We start from the raw sequence: 20,101 nt of genomic DNA, 5'->3' as shown, positions 1-20,101 counted from the left end.
TGCTTCATTTTAGGCAAAGTAAATGAAATAGCTGTGGCCTGCAAGTTTCCCACCAGGTACGAACATGGCCACTGACTAGACTAAACCTAGGTGACTTTCCTGAAATCCAGGCAAATATAAGCATCATAGAATTTATTTACTGCCAGCAAAAGGATTCCTAAATACAGCTTTCTCTTCCAAGTAAAAAGCCACGCTTCGGAGTAGGATTAAATTTTACAGCTGTAAGAAAGCCTGAGCCCTTCATTCTCAAAAAGTTCCTTTTGAAAAATAAATCTTATGTAAATGCAGAGCTAGTGTTGGCAGCAACTAACATTTTGATCGTAACTTCAGTAAAGAGACATAATTATTATATTATTGTGTCAGAAGAGAACTGACACAAATAAGGAATACAACATATGAAGAGAATAGGGATAAAATGTTGGAATTAGGTTACTGCACTGGAGACCATCATAATGTTAAGAAACAACACATCTCATGGGCTTGCTTCACAAAAGTCCCGTTTCATAGGGCTCCATCTGGTCTCTTCAGATAGCTGTAAACAAGTAGGTGAGATTTAGCTTCATGATTCTGGGCAAACTTACCAACTGCAAAAGGCAGCAACCGTGGAGTTAAATTGGCAGCTTGGAATGTGCATCACCTCAACACAGCATTCTTATTCCTTACTGTGGCCAACTGCATGCACGTAGATAGCTCTCATACACCCAGGCATAAACTGACCATTACAGTTATGTATGCTTGAGAGAGTGGGAGGAAGGCACGCTGTATTTCATGAAGACACAATACATTAACAGTGCTATAAAATTTAAGGGTTGGGATCAACTTTTATAGTGACACTATGTCAGGGAGTACACAGCGTCCTGCTGAAGGTGCATCATGGGGAGCAGGATTTTACTTTCCTGTATCTGTAATTATATGTATGATATTTGTAAGGGTTCTAAAAGGCAAACTGTAGCTGCCATGGGCAAACAGTTTAGACAACTTCCTATGGCAATCAAGATACTCAGGACTCTGGATACTGAGCCAAGTCATGGTACACCACATGACTAATATCCCACTTCCAGTAATTGGGAATGCATGACATTCCTATGCCTTCAAAGAGCACGGCGATAGGCATCATATAATACTCTAGAAACAGAAACATCTTGTATTGACCGTGTCTGGGCACAGCATACCAGTCATGGTGAACTAATGATCTGTTCTACTATGGCCAGCCCTGAGGTAAAAAGTGTGACAGGAAATTCACGTGAGTTGCTTATATACTAATGGTTTTCCTGCTCCCAGTACTGGACTACAGGTGCAATTCTTATTAGTGCTGGGGAGATTTCATGCACCTGCCAAGGTGAAAACAGACCTGGTAAACTGTCAGAGTATGTTTAACTTTTTTTGGCATGATAGTTAAGCAGATAGATATGTGTGGGGTCATGGGGAGAGCACAGGAAAGAGTGTTGGAAGACTGACATCACACAGCTCTGCTGGATTCTACAAAGGGGATTACTGAAAAATATTACTGAGCACTGAATAAAAGTATGAGGTAGATTTAGCAAATGGGTCAGCATACTGTATCTGAAATACCGCAGGGGACCGACAGGCTCAGGAAATTAGCAATGGGATATGGAACTTAGCGCTGCTAGTTTACCAATTTGCAAATGCTCCAGATCAGCGCTGAGTGAAAGTTCTTACTGTAATACAGCTTTTCTGTGACCTACATGCAATAATTCAGGGAGCTCAGGACAGCTCCCAGAGACAGCACCACAAAAGCTATCGTCAGAGCTGGCCTTTTGAGAATACACTCTTAGAAGGCTAAGAACTGAATGAGTTCTGGAGAATCTATATCCCTCTCATCTTTCCAGGTTAGGTTTGAGGCACATACAGAAGTGGCTCATAAAAGGAAGCGTGCCCTGTCTCTGCTATACTTTCATCTGTCTTGAGAAGAAGTATGGTACTTCAGACTTGAAGGCAATTAATACAAACCCTTCCACAAGCACAAAGCTCACCCAAAGATCTAGCCTTTCAGACTGACCTATTCAATTTAAAAACTAGCTGTCTTGGTGGGAATTGTGGTTGCGAGACACACATATCCTGTTAAGATTAAAGGGATTTAAAACCAACAGGAAAGAAAGTATGAACCCCAAACATTTTCGCTGCTCAATTATTAAGTTAGTGAAATTACTACGAGTAAATGCATAAAAATAAAAAAAAATGGTGAAGAAACCTCCTCCAAAAGCAGAAACAGCTGTTCTCTCTGCAGTTTTCTCCCTTTCCCTTATGATTTTGTCAAATGTTCAATAATCTAGTGCATTTATTTACTTTACTTTCATCTCCTTCAGGTCTGACATCCAGGCACTTACCAGATATCTATCAACTTTTCACATTGCAAGCAGACCCCTTTGTTAAGCAGTATTTTGTGGATCTTGTTTGTAGAGACAGACACTGCTCTGACCTCTTGAATCACAGGTCCTCTAATGAGATGGATTTTCACGTCTGCCAAGGACAACTTTATAGCAATGGAAAGAACCATAAAAAGGTACAGTGAGACCTATGCTGTTTATGAGTGAGAGGAATAAGGAGAAGCTTAAAGAACATTTTGAACTTTGAAATTAATAATGAGTTTGCCATTTAGTGTTATGGTTCTCACATTGTAATTATTGATAAATAAAATGGCAGGTACTGCTTCTTTCTCCATCCCCCATGCTTATTGCTCTCAGTTCATTCCCTTCTATCCCCAGAAAACCTCAGAACAACAAATAGAACGATCATATGAAAAACCAACATTGTGAATTTATCATGTGTACAATCTGAAGTAATTTAATCTTCTACTCATCACAATCTGACAAACTCTTTGGATTGTGTAACAAGTCTTCCAATACCTAGTATATTTTACAGCCCCAACTTCTGGAATCATGTTAATAAATGGGAATTTTAGCTTTCAGTTAAATAAAAAGTAAGATGTAGAGAAAAGACTGAAAATGAGACTTTTAAAGAATCAAAAATTAGAAGGATAATTTTAAAAAAAAATCTAAGATGTCTGGAGTTGACAACTCTCACTCTTTTTGAGGGACAGAACCCTAAAACATTAGTGAGGGACAGCCTCAAATGCAAATATGCATTTCCAACAAGTCGTTTCTTTTACTGAAGAATTTGACACCTCTGGCCTCAAGGCTTCACTTCTGTCTTCCTTTCCTCATGCCACATGACTCTCTTGACCAGAAACAGAAGATTAATTCTTCCTCCATCTTGCAACAGGGTAACAGGTGGAACAGCACATAAACATCACATGTAAAAATGCTAATGTAGATCCAATAGACTTGCATGTGTCAGCAGAGTAGAGAGAATTGTTCAGCAGCTGCATGACTATTTCACAACACCCATCATCAGCACTGGGTGTTAGGATATGGGATAAAATAATAAACCTATAATTTAAGTCTTTTGTGTCTGGGCTTTGTTATTTGATATTCTGAGTTTTTATTAAATCACAGCATCTGAGTTTTTATTAAATCATTGAAAAATACACAGCAGAATGGTATGGCAAAATAAAAGCTAGAAGTCCAAGATTAACACAGATGATGGCTTGGAGCTGTGTACTATTAGTTTGGAATAGAATATATTGCTATGGCTTCAGCAGAGAGTGACATGATAAAAAGAATAGCAAATTATAAGAAAAGAGAAGTAAATGAAAAAAGTACCCGGTACCACTTGCCACACTAACACCCTCCACCCTTTCCATGGATCAAATAAAATAGGGAAGAGAAGTTTTATTTTCAATCTTTTAAAATACTATGAAACATTTATCTCATTTTAAGAAAAGGAGCAAAACAAACAAACAAAACCCAACTCTCTCTGTGTGCAAACTCCCTAAACTGAAAAACAATCAGCAGAGAAAGCCTTTGCCAAGGGGTCTGCAAGTGCAAAAAGTAAACGGACATTCATTCTCAAAACAAAAAGCAGTCAGTCATTCTATAATTTTAAGACATAAGCCAAAACTTCAGCTACATGTGAAATCTCTTATCAGTTCTGATTTTGGTTTCTTGCTTCAGCCATCTTATTGAAACAAAGAATATAGTTTTGCCTGCTTGCAATTCTATTGCAATTATTTTAGCTTTGTTACACTATACTGAAAACAATGTTTAAAAATTAAGTGCTTTGTTTAAATGTTAAATGTCAGAGATCTTTTTAGTGATTGTGCCACCTGCAGCTGGACAGCAGCTAGGTTATGGCCTTTGACACAATCAAAACAAAAAGCAGTCAAGTAGCACTTTAAAGACTAGCAAAATAGTTTATTAGGTGAGGTTTTGTGGGACAGACCCACTTCTTCAGACCATAGCCAAACCAGAACAGACTCAATATTTAAGGCACAGAGAACCAAAAACCGTAAGCAAGGAGGACAAATCAGAAAAAGATAATCAAGGTGAGCAAATCAGAGAGTGGAGGGGTGGGGGGGAGGTCAAAAATTAGATTAAGCCAAGTATGCAGATGAGCCCCTATAGTGACTCAGAAAGTTCCTGTCCTGGTTTAAACCATGTGTTAATGTGCTGAATTTGAATATAAAAGCCAGCTGAGCTGTTTCTCTTTGAAGAATGGTGCGAAAGTTCTTTTTCAGTAACACACATACCTTTAAGTCATTAATAGAATACCTCATTTCATTAAAATGCTGACTAACTGGTTTGTGGGTCTGGAGTGTTTTGATGTCTGCTTTGTGCCCATTAACCCTTTGTCTAAGGGAGTTAGAAGTTTCTCCCGTTCATCTAGTGTGACAAATGAGCTCACCTTTGTTGTAAGGTGGATGCTACTAGAGGAGTTACACAAACAAAACAGAAACAGACAACTTAATGTTCAGATGTACAATATTTTCTGTAAATGCAGAAATGCTTATTTTTCCAATATTCACACTGATGAGCTGAGTAAAGCTGGAATTTTCTTATAACCAAATTCTTTAAGTTTCTTTCCGAGTCTAGTAAATCTGAGAGCGGTAATCCATGAAGGGGTGGCCAATTAGAAAGGTCCTGTTGCAGTGCAGACAAGGATAAGTGGAGAAGAGAAAAGAGTGACAAAAACTTCCCTGCACCCCTCCAACAGCTACCAGCACATGACCCTTCTGCGATAAGACCTGCAGCCAGAACTGGCCTCTTCAGCCATCAATGGACCCACAAATAGGTGGGTGATGTCAACACATCTTACTCGTTATCGAGTGACCAAGAGAGAGACACACACGACAGCAAGATCTCTGGTTTCCTTGCTCCTTTCCACAACTACACTCCCTACTAGGTGTTCTGTATTGGTTGTGGATGGTAAATTTCAGTAGTCAGTATCCTCTTACCATGAAAGGTGATGTCTAAGAGTGAAAGAAGACTATTATGTCAAGAAACAAACATTTGCCATCTCTAAGGCAGTGTGAACACTCATTTATTTAGGATCCTTCAGGGTACACTGGGGATCAGAATACTAATAATCCAACTACTGGCCTCTTGTGCTCAAAAGTCGTTACATGCCCTGAGTCCCAAAGAGCTTCATGTTAATTCAGGATCCAATTAATCTTTGTTCACCTTGGTTTTAAAGGTCTTCAAGAACTCAGCTAATCCACCTCTTAGATCTTTCATCTCTTGCTTTGTTCCCCTCTTCTGCTCATTAGACTCTGCTCAGATCATTGCCACAATTGGTGTAAGAGCCTTCTTTTCTATAGTTTCTGACATTTGGAAGAACCTTTACAATAGTATTCCTCACTGACTATTGATTTTGAAAGTCTAACAGTGATTGTCGGTCCTGCTTGTGTCTTAACATCTTTGCCATTCATTCTTTGGAAAACAAAACAAAACAAAAACCAAACCAAACAAACAAACAAAAGAAGAAGCAGTGCAGTTCTGAGGTATTTTGAAAGGGAATCTTGCTTGCCCTTTGGTTTCAAATCAACCTGCACTCTTACCTCACCCATAATAAATTGGGGTAGACCTTCACATTGGCTGGGATAGATCTTCAAAGAAAATCGCCTTCTGCAGGAAGAACAAAGGGTAAGGGGGAGCATTAAGCTCTTATATCACCTGCTTTCTGTTGCTGATCCAGACCACCAGCCCTTCATAGTGTTGAGGCTCACCGAGCCTACAGTGATGAGGAGAGTTTACTACCAGGCCCAAGCTGCCCAAGGGCACAGGTCAACCATACTTTTCCAATTTTTTTAAAAGATTCATCTGAAGTTGGCTGAGACTGAATTTGATAAGTGGCTAGAGGTTTTCATTTACTTTAATTAAGACTGCTAGTCAGACAAGCAGCATGGAATGGCATGCAAAGTTGTCAAGAAGCTTTCAGAATGGAGTTTAGGGGAGGTAAAGATGGCCTAGGAAAATTAGGTAGGGCACAACATGAGGGCCGCGTCCATGTCTACACTAGCCCCAAACTTCGAAATGGCCATGCAAATGGCCATTTCGAAGTTTACTAATGAAGCGCTGAAATACATATTCAGCACCTCATTAGCATGCGGGCAGCCGCGGCGCTTCGAAATTGACGTGACTCGCCGCCGCGCAGCTCGTCCCGACGGGGCTCCTTTTCAAAAGGATCCCGCCTACTTCGAAGTCCCCTTACTCCTATGAGCAGATGGGAATAAGGGGACTTCGAAGTAGGTGGGGTCCTTTAGAAAAGGAGCCCCGTCGGGACGAGCCATGCAGCGGCGAGCTGCGTCAATTTCGAAGCGCCACGGCCGCCTGCATGCTAATGAGGCGCTGACTATGTATTTCAGTGCTTCATTAGTGAACTTCGAAATGGCCATTTACATGGCCATTTCAAAGTTTGGGGCTAGTGTAGACATAGCTGAGGGAAAAATGCTCCCCCGGCATGCTGATATTTAAATTGCTCTTGGTGTCCAGACTTACTAGACTCCACCGTGTCAATACAGAACATGTTTGGTGGCGACAGTTCTGCAAGACCTCTCAAGGGATGGACAAGAGGTTGCATGGCACTTGATACAAAGCTCTCTACTTTTTTTTCCTGGGCGAAGGCCTGAGAGGGCAATGTCTATTTATTTCTGGTCTTTATTTACATTATTTTAGTCTAGGGCTGGCTAACAGCCAGCTTAGAAAGGGTAAAAACTTGCAGTTACTCTTTTTGTTAAAATAAACTGTAAGACATCATCAGAGGCTGTCTGCATTTCCTGTGTCTGCTGCCAGACCGTAAGGTGCCCACTCCACTAGTCATCAGAGAGGCTTCCCTTACCACGGTAGCTCTTTCCTGGTTTATACTCCCGACAGACTGGAGTAAACAGTGTGAACCTTTATCATCATTCTAGTCATCTTGTGTGTTAGCAAACAGACAATATTATCCTTATTTCAACACCTTTGCATAAGCACATTTGGTTGTTTTCTCTCTGGCACTGTGGTCCACTGGGTTAGGGGCTATTAAAAAAAACATTTCTAGACACACTAACTCTCTCTGCCACCCCATCAATTTCTTTGATATAACTGAGAAACAAGGCAGGTGAGGTAATTTCCTTTATTGGAACAACTTCTGTTGGTGAGAAAAACTAGTTTTCAAGCTTACACAGAGCTCTTCAGGTCTGAGAAAGGTACTGAGATATAACACAGTTTTTCTAAAAGGAATCCTTGGGTCCCAGGAAGGTGCTGGGTAGATATACAACTTTTGGGGATACTTCTTTGGAGCACCACTTTCCCCATCCTACTTCTCCCAGTCTATGGCCCTTCTGAATGCCTATTCGGCTTACCCTGTATCTGTTTCAAGTGCATTCCAAATATAATGCTTGTCTTTCTAATAATATTTAAAGTTACTGTATTTTATTCCCATTTCTGTAAAATATGATTATTCTTGGATAGTATGCCAGTTGTCACCTTCTTATATAATATTTTATTAGCAAGCATACTGGTAACAATGGTTACTAATACAGTCCTTTATACCAGACTGAAGCACTGGAAATTCAAGATAACTGAGAACAAAGCTGCCTTTCAACTTCTTTCCCCATAAGGTCACATGCACAATAAATAAGACTTTTCCTCACAATTCCTTTGCTCCTGCAGTTAGTGCATTTATCAGTTTTGGCTATCACTATCACTTTATCACTATCTCCCATCCAGGGTCAAGCCTACCAGCCCCTCTCCACTTGTCTAAGCCTTCCATGAAATGCTTTGATGAAGGAAAACAGATACATGCTTAAAAGTCTTGTGAATCCATTTCTAACCTCAAATTGTGTAGAATACAGGGCATAGCTATGCGCTGTGTGACTAGGCTGAGGTACTCTATAAATAAGGAAACACTCTTTAATTATATAAATGTGTAATGATTAGTCCTTTCAAGGCAACTATGTTCTACACTACTGGTAGTTGGTCCAGTGAATGAGGATGTGGCGTGCAGAAACGACTCTGGAGCTCTATTAATAAAAGGGTAGCTGTGTTAGTCTGTAGCGTCACAAACAACAAGTGGTCATGTAGCACTTTAGAGACTAAGAAATTTATTAAGTTGTGAGCTTCCTTAAGACCCATGTCCAATAATCTGAAGAAGTAGGTCTTACCTACAAAAGCTCATAACCTAATAAATTTATTAGACTTTAAGGTATTAGAGGACTAATAAAAAAAACTTAATCTTATACCTGAGTGTATGCCTTCATTCACTTCCACAAGACAGCAAGCATGCATTCTTTGGCAGCCTGATTCCTCACATAATGCAACTCATCTTATTAGTATATGCCAACTACTGAGTTACAAATTGTCATCTCCTATTAGCACATATCACATTTTTTTCAGATTGCCAATTAAAGTTATGAAAAGGAAATTGAACTGTCACATTACAAAATGATATAATATTATATTTTAAAAATATGAAGTTTAGGTTGTATTTGATTTTGGAATCCAATCTCCTAAGTAACCATAGTTACATATTTTCCAACCTTTGCAAACAAAATACACGAGCCCAAAATCAGAATTTATACTATGTTGAACATATCATAGAGTTTAGCTGCTACAAAGTATAGGTCCCTTCAGAATACTGATAACATGCAAGGGCTTGTCAGGTCACAGTCCTCCATATAGGTGCCAAGCCACCAACAAAAGCATTACCTTAGCTCACATACCACCATCATGGAAATTTACTGGCCTCTTCTTCAAATAGTCTTCAAATCTAGATACCTAAAAATATTATGTGGGCTCCATTAAGACTTTCACTCTTCTAGCACAGTTCGCAGATCCACAGGTGCTGAGCACCTTAAAATCTAACTTACACATGGCCCAAATCCTTGTGTCTATACTGAGATGCAGTGACTTCAATGAGACTTGCAAAAAGGGAATATGTATAAAAGTCTAAAAGCATCCTAAGTCATTATGACAATGAAAGCAGTGTATGTATTGAAGAATAAAAAAAGGTAGAAGATGCTATGCACTGTATTTAAGGTTGGACAAAAACATATTTACATTTGAGGAACAGTATCTGATCTTGTAATTAAAGAGTGTACTGTAATACACATACACAAAAGGAAGGAATCAAATTTTGCAAACAGCCTTAGTGATATTCCCTGACTTTTGAGCATGTATACGTAACCATGCCTACATAATCTCAAGATTTATTATTTATGTACATAGAATTTCCTGGAACTGCTGAAATAAAAAAAATAGAAGAAATTTCATAAATAAGGAACTATTCAGCTTGATGCTCTCAGGTCTGTGCACTACAAAGTCAGCAGTTAACAATCCCTCTGCTGCAGACTTTAGGAATTGGGCATCTCTTATTGGTCCTGCCATGAAGTCAGGGAACTGGACTCTTATGACCTCTTGAGGTCCTTTCCAGTTCTAGGATTCTATGATTGTACAAGAGACTCTTCTGTAGGGGAAGGAAAAGTACCTGAGGATTTTCAATGGGAAAAAAATACAGCACTCTCAACACGGGCCATCTCCATGACATACTCCATCTTTCTAGTTTTTTGGTACCATGGCAGTAAAAGATAAAGTTACAGGCATTTTCTAAGTATTTTATTCACTCCATTTATATTTAAAAGTACCTGAGCTGTTCTTACTAGAAGCTCCTAAAATATTCACCTTTAGGCAGATATCAAGCCTGCATGATTTCAGGCCTCAGAGTTGTAATCATGAGGTCTTATGAAGAAGAGTTAGTAAAGCCAAGGAAGATTGTTTATCAAAAGACCTAACCCATTTGCAAAGTCTGACCACTTTCTATGAGTCTCCATTGAACTGCAGCTTCTTGTGCTCTGTCAGGCTAGCTGGCACCAATTCCAAAGAATGGCTCTCTTACTTCTGCTAAAACGTGTGTACACATATACATATGGATTATAAAAAGGTAGGGTACGTGTGACACAGAGACAAAACAAGTGTCACAACTCCCTTTTGTTTCTGTTTACTGACAGTTAAAGGAGTGGATCTGGCTTACGCAGTAGAGGATAAGGCTTTGGTGTAAAGGGGTCGAACCTTGTTGACAACCCACATGTGAATGCACAGGTCATTATACGTATAGGTAAGTGTAATATACAAACACAAATGCTAAAACTGAACAATGAACTATGCACTTAAACATACAACATTGATATTATGAGCTTATTCCTAATTCATTATGTGATTCCCTCATGTTCTTTGAAGAAAGAACTCTGGCTTCACAGAGGAATCCTGACATGTGAAATTAGAGTGTAGGTTGGAAGAAGGAGGACTGCTTCAAGATGACTGAAAAGCACTCATTTCGTTTTCCACTGAAGTCTGAACTAAGACAGGGTAATTATATGTGGGAATGCACCCTGTCCCCCAAGACAATGACTAATAAATGGGTTTATCAAAAAGAACATGACAGAAAGGTAGATTTTCAAATGGCTACACTGATGTTGCACGTGCAACCCCCTTTCCCCCATGTATCAGTCCAAAGCAACACAAAACGTCAATACCTTGGGAAAGTATTTTTCCATTGATAAGAACTTGGAGACTGTAAACATAAATGAATACCACAAAGACACTCCCAAGTCATCAAGGTTCAAAAGGGTGTTTAAATGGCGTGGTTGGTTCATGGAAACACATTGAATAATGATGCAAACTTCTGTAATCTGCTAGCTGAGGATCTCAAAACTTGTCAGCAATATTAACAAGATTCACTTGTGTACATCTACGAACAGGATATACAGGCTGAGTTACGAACAGGAAATACACACCAAGTATGTCAGAAGCATAAATGCCCTGGCAATCCAGATTTCATATAATCTGTGACAGGTTGAAAGAGGTAGGTCAGATTCATCAGTCAGAAGTGTCTTTTGTTTGTTAATATAGCCACAGCTCTGAAACTCCTGCCCAGGTAGCCTCTTGTTCATATTAGTAGCAATTGCTTTACGTTATTGTGAGTAGAACTAGGCCACAAGTTTTAAAGCTAGGTGCCTTCGAAGAGGCTCCTAAATTTACCTTCAGTCACGTAAATGTAAGCAACAATTTTTGGAAGCACTAATCACTCAAAAATCCCACTGATGCCAGTGGGAACTGCAGATGCTCAGCATCTTGGATGGCGGGGGGCAAAAAACAAACAAACAAAAAAACCAGGCCACTTAAATAGCAGTGAAGAAATACTGGCACAAAACTGGTATAACAAAATGGAGAGCCAGGCCATTGTATATTTTAATCAGATTTCATCGATCAAGAAAGACAATAATCAAAAGGGGAAAGTGAAACAAGAGCACGGCTAGATATGTAAAATAAATGCACATTATCAAAATAAATGCACATTATCACTCAAAAATAGCCTTATTGCTGCATAACAATGCTCATGCCAGTTAAAGGTTCCTCCTTTTTTGTAGTAGCACATTAGTCATCCTCCACTGCCTAGCATAGAGAAGTGGCTGGACAAGCAGGAGTAGCTGGGGAAGGACTGATAATGAAGGATTCTGCAGGGATGTTAATGAGGCTGTTACAGTAGGGATGTTTCCTGCATAAGTGGTTTAAATCTATCTGCTTAGGAGGGAAACTTTCTATCAGTGTGCTGTGTAGAAAAACATGGGGTACCAAAATCTGCTTAGGGTTGTCTGTACTACCATACCCAACCGGGGTGGTTTTACATGAGTCTGTCAACTGTTCTTTGTACAGTCCCCTTTTTGGTGTCCCAACTTTTCATTCAACACAAATTACCCCAGTCTAGAAGTCTGATGGAAAATGAATACACCTTAAGCTTCTGGGCCTGCAGTCCTCCTTTGCCTCCCTATCTGTTCACTCAAGATGGCCTGGTGTAGGGCCATTGACAGTCTGTTATCCCAGAATCCTTCTCCTCCTCTTCTGCTCCTTCTTCATATTTCATGACAAAGCAGACTTAGTAGCTGCACCTGACTATGACTACCATGATGGATAATTCAAAAATTAAAGTCCTTCGCCTTTGCCAGTATTCTTTAAAAATTGTAATAGCATTTTTTCACAGGTTCCCATTATCTTGATGCTCTTACTACGTGTTGCAGTGAAAATGTTAATAATTTAAGATTACATTTTTCAAGTAAATACCCAATTTTAAAGGTGCACTCTTGGGTCTCCCACAGATGATTAACTGTTTCCTGGACCTTGCTCATCCCCCATAATCAATCTTTATTAAAAACATATTATTTAAGCCACAATGGCCGTTAAATTCTAAATGAAGCCACTTAACTCTCGCTCTCTGGGCTTGGGAGTATATCAGCAATTTTGACCCTGGAGCAGGTGTCATGGAAACTTTTTCCTTTTGTTTCCTTGGCCCATATTTCTTGCCATACCTCTATTAACTCATTTTAATTAGATTTTTAAACTCCAGTTTATTTAAAGTTTGTTCAAATTGATTACGTTTGACAGCATTTTTGCCACTTTGCCACCTCTATACACAGTGGGATCCATGCTATTACCATCACACACAAGTGTAAATTCTGTTGTCAGCAATAATATTACATTAAGATGATGATTTCTGCTATCAGAAGTGCCATTTCTGATCTCTACTGATCCTGGCTACACCAGCTGGGCATACATCTATAGCCCTGTTTAATGTCAGCAACATCCCTGCTTGTTCAGTCATCAAAACTGCTCTAAAATTTGACAGTCACACAGGTTTCTTGATTCCATGTGAAGGAATGCAGAATATTCTTCCCACTCTTCCTATTCTTACACTTTTGATGCATCAGTATACAGTTGGCATTACTGTCTTCACTCACCAGAAACAATGATTTGCTGTATTCTTGCATCTTTAACACTTCTTTTCCCCTTTTAATTTCCCTATATATCTCTATCTGTCTTAGAAGGTACATTTTCCCAGTTATAATGCATTGTCTGAAAGCTACAAGCTAACCTTTTAGGTCTTCCTTTTCACCAAAATCCTTTGTCCATGCCTTGAACCTAGTTACTTGAGGCATTCTGAGCCTTTGCTCCATACGTTGTCCACTTAATTCCCAGCTTTCATCATCCACTAGCTTAGTGTTTCCAGTGACTGTAACCCAAAAGTTTCATTCTTAAAGGAAATGGAATATCATCCTCAGCTATTTTCAGTAACACAGCAGCATTGTGGAGAAGGCTCCACATGCCATTTGCAACACCTGAGGCTGGACTGAGTCAAGCTTCCTCAAATTCATTTCGGATGAGCAACTGAAGGCCTGGCACCTCATTAACTGATCTTAATAGCATTCTGTACAGCATTACAACTGCCTTCTCATCCACACTCCAGGAAGTTCTAAAAATACTTCTAAGTACACTGATTCTGCCTTTACATTTCTCTAATATTTTCAATTTGATTCCTTCAAGTGAGTTTCCTATCAAATATCCCATCTAAAAATGTGATGCTTTTTACAATATTTATTTGCCGTCCATTTAGTTACTTGCTTCTTTCCACTTACTCTCCTCAGCCTGTTGTCTGTACAGGGTCTACCACAGTTTTGCACAGTTCACCAGAGCTGGTATTTTCAAAGCAGTCTACACAGGTTAGGTGACAAAATCCATTGAAAGCACATGTGAGTTGAAGTCCTAGCTCCCTTAGGTTCCTTTGAAAATTCAAGCCCAGGTACAGGAGGTAGAAAAGCAGCATCTGTTTTATTTTAAAACACTATGTAAATATTGAACAACATTTAGAATATTGGCCTATGGTCTGATCCCAATACCTCATTGTATAGGCCTGTATGCAGGAATTTGTGTGTGTGGGTATGTGTACGTTTGTTTTTTTTTGGTAAATGGAGACTGTAAATTTTTTTTTCATTCTAAACAAGGTCAAAACAGGCATGCAATAAGTGTGCATAAGAGAGGTTAATGAAAAATTTGAGTGGAAACAGTGATTGGTAAAATGTCTGTGTTATACTAAAAATTATACCATAATAATGGTTTTATAGGAATTACCTTCCGTGATCTTACTGTAATATTGACGTGAAAAACAATACTTCCTCATGCCCCTTCCATTCCTGTTGCTAGCAGCCAAGAGCATGCTGTTAAATGTAGTCCCTTCCCTGCTCCAGGGCCAGCTCGCTAGACAGGGAGCTGGCCAAGGAACTACAGCTCGCAGAGTGCATTAGATTCCCCCATCACACCCTGCAGGGTCCCCCTGCACAGTGCAACAATGAGGAAGTGAGAGAAACCAGATATGGAGGTGGGGAGTGTTCGCACCCTCCACACCTCCCCTGCCTATGGGTCTGTCCCATATTATTGGTGTGGTGGAAAGCTAGCAAAATTATTAGGAAACAGGGACTCTTACTAATTCATTAGTAAATAATTGGGACTCTTGGGTCTGGTATGCATTAATGGAAGTGATACCCCAAGACATTGGTACACAAAGCAGAACTCAGAGTAACCTTGGGAACAGAGGGCTGTTGATAACTTTGAAATGTCCGCAACACTGAAAAAAGTATAGTTTGGACTCCAGATCCAGCACCTGACATGACAGGCCAGGTTTTAGCAGCAGCCGAGCTGTTCCCTACTGAACCCTAGCTGGGCACCACTCAGTTGGCTTGTTCCTCATCCTGGAAGAGAGGGAGTGTCCTGTGTGTGCCCCCTTCTCTAGGAGAGTTGTGGAAAAATCACTGCCTTCCAGTCCTGGACAGTGGTAAAAACAGTGTCCATCCACTGCAGGAGGGGTGAGGTGGAAGTGATGCAGATCCCAGCACTGCCCCTGCTCTGACCCAGTATCTTGCAGTAAGTAGCTACCCTAGAAGTAGGTTGGGGATGGACAGCCCAGATGTCTCTGCCTTTAAGATGGAATACAAGCACAGTACAGTAACAGCATTTGTTTTTTAGAGGGTGAAGTCTCTGCTGCCGCCTGACTGGTTGTGATGGAGTGGGGGATACCTGTGTGTATGTGAGTGGCTCACACAGGGTGCGGGTCTCCTGCTGACGGTAACCTTGATGACCAGGTAACACCTTTGTACTGGAGACAAAGGAGGAGGTGGAGCCTGAGGGGTTTGAATTGGAACTGGGAGTTGGGAAGCAGTTAGTCTGGGCTGAGAGAGAGTGAGACCAAGGAGGGGGCAAGGCCCTGGCTCTGGGGGGGGCCCTTGAGGCCTCCTCTCCCCAGCATGGATTAGACTGGCTGTCTCTGCCTGCTGTACTGACTCCTCTGTACAATGCTGTGTCCTGTCGGCTAACAAACCCGCTGTTCTCCTGCTGAGTGAGAGTCACTCCTGCCTGCAGATGGGGTGCAGAGCTTGGGGAACCCCGAGCCCCATCAAACTGGTGACTTCTGGTTTCACTGGGTGCTGGGTATACTGGTCATTCTGTAACTGACATTGGTATCTTTGAGGTTCTATTGCATTCAAAGTTATCAGTGGGAAAATGCATTAATAAGGAAGAGGTAGTCCTGTAGGGGTGACAGAGGGCAATAAGAACCAATGCAGGGGCTCTTGTGAGATCAGTTTACATTTGCTTGATATCTGTGTGTTAAAAACAACAATAAAATATAGTCCTTGGTCCAATGTAAGGGAAACTCCCTGTCTGGCACACAGAAATGTGAACTCCTGTGCACAAAACAAGCCCTGATGAACTCTCTTTGCTAGTTTAAGAGATCCACATGTTGGAGGTCAGTGGAGTGAAAGGTTTAGTACAAAAATAATGAAAAAGAAAGTGAAAGGTTCACAAACCTACATTTCCTTTGACTGTCCTGCAATGGTTTCCAAGTTTCAGCTTTTCCCCCTTGTTTCTTGATGAAAGTATTTAATTAAGTTAATAGCAGCTCAGATGAGGCAGTCTGACCACAGGTCGTAATGTATGATGTTCAGCATGTATGAGGTGGTGACAGTTCTCTGCCATTCAACAGTGGTTTGTCTAAAGACTGTCTCCCATGTGATAACAACAAGAAGTCCTGTGGCACCTTATAAACTAACAGATATTTTGGAGCATAAGTTTTCGTAGGCTATAAGGTGCCACAGGACTTTTTGTTGTTCTCAAAGATACAGACTAACATGGCTACCTCTGTGATACTTGTCACTATAAAAGGCACTGCATTTAGCCGTACTGAGTGGAAATCCATCAGCCTCATGGCCCCTTACAAAAGCAGTTTCTCTGTGATGGAAGTTCATACCTTCACATTAGAGTCTGACAACAGGCCACATCCCCCTTGACTGAGCTGACTTGTTTTTTCTCCTCTCTTGATGTAGACTCTGATAATGGGCCATTTCCACCCTGACTGAATAGACCTTGTCAGCTCTGGCCCTCCCTTTTATTGGGACCCCACTCTTTAAATACTCCTCTCAACCCAACTCCCATGCATCTGATGAAGCGGGTCTTTGCCCACGAAAGCTTATGCTCCAAAATATCTGTTAGTCTATAAGGTGCCACAGGACTAACACGGCTACCTCTCTGATACTTGCTCCCATGTGATAGTCACTAAACCTAGAAGTGAGCTGGTCTCATCTGAAAATAAATACTATTTCAGGGAGAAAGAGTACTGTCAGTGACAGAACCTGAGGAATGAGGGCTATTACTGAGCTTGAGGAGTTAGCTTCACCCTAATCTAACAGTTTTCAATCTGGACATGCATCTTGGAAAGGTTTGCTTGTGGGTACATCCCCACAGATCATCTATAAAAAATGTTCTGCTGTCAATATGTGCCGTGTAAATAGCCTAATTAGAGATTCTTACTGCCAGAAGCCATCTGCTTCTCAGCTTAATATTTCTGCCAAGTCACTGGAAAGGAGAAATATCCCAGTCTTCACAAAGAAAGCTATTCCAGTTTTCCCTTGATGAAACATTAGACATCCTTGTCAGCTCAGCAGGTCTCTCTAAGTAGTGTCTGATCTGGTCTCCTAATTAATCAATTCAGCAATATCATTAATCAAAAAAGGTGTACACAGCCCCACTTATTACAAGACCCCTTTACACCTTCACCTCCCTCACTAGATTTAATTGACACTCCAGCTGGTTGGTTGAATGCTCTCCTTTTCTATCTTATAAAAATTACTTTTGCTGTGATCATCTGTAACAATTATGCTTCAAGCAACTAGAGCACATTCTCTCACATTTCCCGAGATGGTATCCAGAGAATGGAAATCACTAGAGTTAGAGAGGTTTCTCACCAAAGTTAGTGGGGAAACAAATTTATAGAGGTACCCACAAAAGAGACATTTTTAGTTGGCACATATCTGTCCCACTTGAAATTTACAGATAGTTTCCCATAATGCCCCCCTTTTAAAGCATCTTATCATCAAATAATTTACAATCAGCTTAGTTAGTTGCAGAAACAGCCTCTCGCAAGTTTATAGAAAGACCGTTGTAGCAAGAAACATCAATTAAAACCACATTAAAACTGATGTACTTCATCTTTACTGCCGTGCAAGACAGTTGGGTCCCAATCCTAAGTCTGGGATAGCAGAGACAGCAGGTGCATCCTGATGGACAGAGCCTCTTTGCTGCACACTGTGTGGCTGTGCTAGGAGAAGTGTTGATGGATTCCCAAGGGAATTTCATCTAGCCTTTCTTGTTTGAAGGACGGACACCATGGTGTGAGCCACTAAAAAAAAAAAAAGGGACTTGTCTTGAATACCTCCAAAAAGCTGTTTTGATCTCCCTCAGCTACTGTGCCTTGCACATTTCCTACAATCACCCTGAAGACTGACAGTGTCTCACGTATTCCTCTGGTTTGATATAATTTTGTCACCCATATTTAAAGCTTGTGATTGGAAACCTCTCTCTGCCTTTGTCCAGGAGATGCACTAATGGCTACAAACATTCTCTTGAGTCTTCAAAATGCTAAAAATCACACCATACCTTAAATACGCTAATTTGGAGAAAGAACATTATTTTAAGTAAATTAAACCAAGCCATTGTTGTGCTTGAATAGAGCAAGAATTTCAGTACAGAAAAATGATCTACCTCCTGGGTTACTGTTTGCATTAACAGTTAGTTTCAAGTACATTCTACCACCAATGCATGAAAGTAATGGAAAGGGTGAATGCTGACAGTGCTGAAGACCCATTAACCAGAGAAATGCTGTTGCTCGAGTGATAAAACTGAGGTTTAACAATAGCATTGTCTTTTTCATCTTACAAGCAAGAAATAGGAATGACTTTTTACAGCTTAAAGCTTTTAGAGTAACTGACAAGAAAAAAAAAGCTCATTAATGGAATCACTATATCTGAAAGAATTAATGATATTAGTGATTTTACAGCAGCACCTAAATGTAATGTACTTGGGTTCCCTAATTGCTCTGATGTTTTTCTTCCCATCACTTCTGTAGAAGAATCAGGGATCTTAAGACTACTTTCACACAATGGATGAAAAGGACACAAATGATATAAGCCGTAAGCTCTGGAACCTTATGAAGAAAAAGTGAGGTCATTATTTTCCAGGATTCTTCTCAGCTGTCCTCAGCGGGTATCAGTCATCATTAGAGCACTGTGAATCATAATGGGCTCCAACAGCTTAATAATGATTGCAACACCCTTCCTAATGAGGTTGGTGCTGCCCTCTGATGTAAATATTCATAAAGCAGTGTTGGTAATGGGCCCTCTCTTGATTAGCAGGCTGTGGTTCTACACCAAGTCTGAGAGAGATCTTTTGATGCCACAAAAAAAAAAATCCTTGCTTCAAACAGAGTAAATGAATTTGACTTTAGGTGATCAAGAGAGGAAAACCTTCTAATTAGACACGCAAGCTATCACAGTGTGTAGCCTTCTTTGAAAGCTCTAGGGCTCTAGGGACACAGAATCCTAATAAACCTTCCCCCATCACCTTTTAGATAAATGTTACGGATTAAAATTAATGTAATTAAATTTTGCTTGTCTTAGGTGGTTTTCATAGATGGCTTTTCATCCCTGCCCCTACAGTTTTCATTTGCTTATTGCCAACCCTAAGACCCTCCTCCCTTCTTTCTGATTACCCTCACCTCTTCTGGCCAGGATGGCCAGAAGGGGCAAGTTGCTTCCTGGAATACCAACCCACATCTGTAATTCTATGGGTTGGCATTCTCCCCCATCCCTCTGCTGCATCAGCTTTCCGATCTAGGTACTTTGATGACCCTTATCCCCACAGAATCTGAACACCTCCCATATAAATAGAGACAACAAACAATTACAAAATAAAGAAATTCGGTCATTCCTACCTGTGTAGTAAGAGAGCGGAGACCTGGAACCTCTTCTGAGATTACTACCAATGCTACTTCATGACTAGAGCAGCAGGAGGCTCCCTAGCAGAGAAACAGCAAACTTCCAAAATATTGGGGCTCAATTCACTGAAGGACTCCTACTGACTTCAAATGGTATTGTTGATAAGGCCATTAGACCCTTCTGATATGCACTGAGGACCAGGCTGATTCAAGAAGCTATAATACAGAGGTTATTCTTACAGTCTCCTGCCTAACAAAATGAAAGTCTTCTAGTGACCTGCTGCTCGTCTAACCAGAAAGAGAGGCTAATTTGATCTAAGTTGCCATTTGTGATTGGAAAGAAAGGAAGCCCAGCAATTTTTCCCTTTCAGTTCAGATGACTAATCTGTAAAAGTTGGAAAAAAATAAGAAAAATGGGTTTACGGTGATACTTGTTTATGATAGCACAAAGGAATAGCTAGGAGCTCACTAATCAGATGTATCCTGAAATGCAGTCTTAGATCCATGGCACAGAGTAATCCAAAATAAGCAGGCCGTTTGGTTAAATTATAGGGAATAAAACCATAGGCAGACACAGGGATGATTCTGCAGGTAGGAAGACTCTTTTGCAGAT

The 20,101-nt window shown here is 40.4% G+C and overlaps 2 protein-coding genes across 3 annotated transcripts in view; both read right to left on the bottom strand.

The window, feature by feature from the left end:
• PRDM11 (PR/SET domain 11) overlaps positions 1-20,101 on the bottom strand; it is a 405,666-nt gene that overhangs the window by 544 nt on the left and 385,021 nt on the right. The window lies entirely within an intron of this gene.
• LOC142014649 (transmembrane protein 263-like) overlaps positions 1-20,101 on the bottom strand; it is a 348,901-nt gene that overhangs the window by 154,289 nt on the left and 174,511 nt on the right. The gene's annotated exons all lie outside the window — the stretch shown is intronic.

The sequence above is a fragment of the Carettochelys insculpta genome, chromosome 6 (genome assembly GCF_033958435.1).
Source record: "Carettochelys insculpta isolate YL-2023 chromosome 6, ASM3395843v1, whole genome shotgun sequence".
Lineage (NCBI taxonomy): Eukaryota > Metazoa > Chordata > Testudines > Carettochelyidae > Carettochelys > Carettochelys insculpta.
The sequence above is the reverse complement of the archived record's forward strand: the minus strand, read 5'-3'. Positions and strand labels throughout refer to the sequence as shown.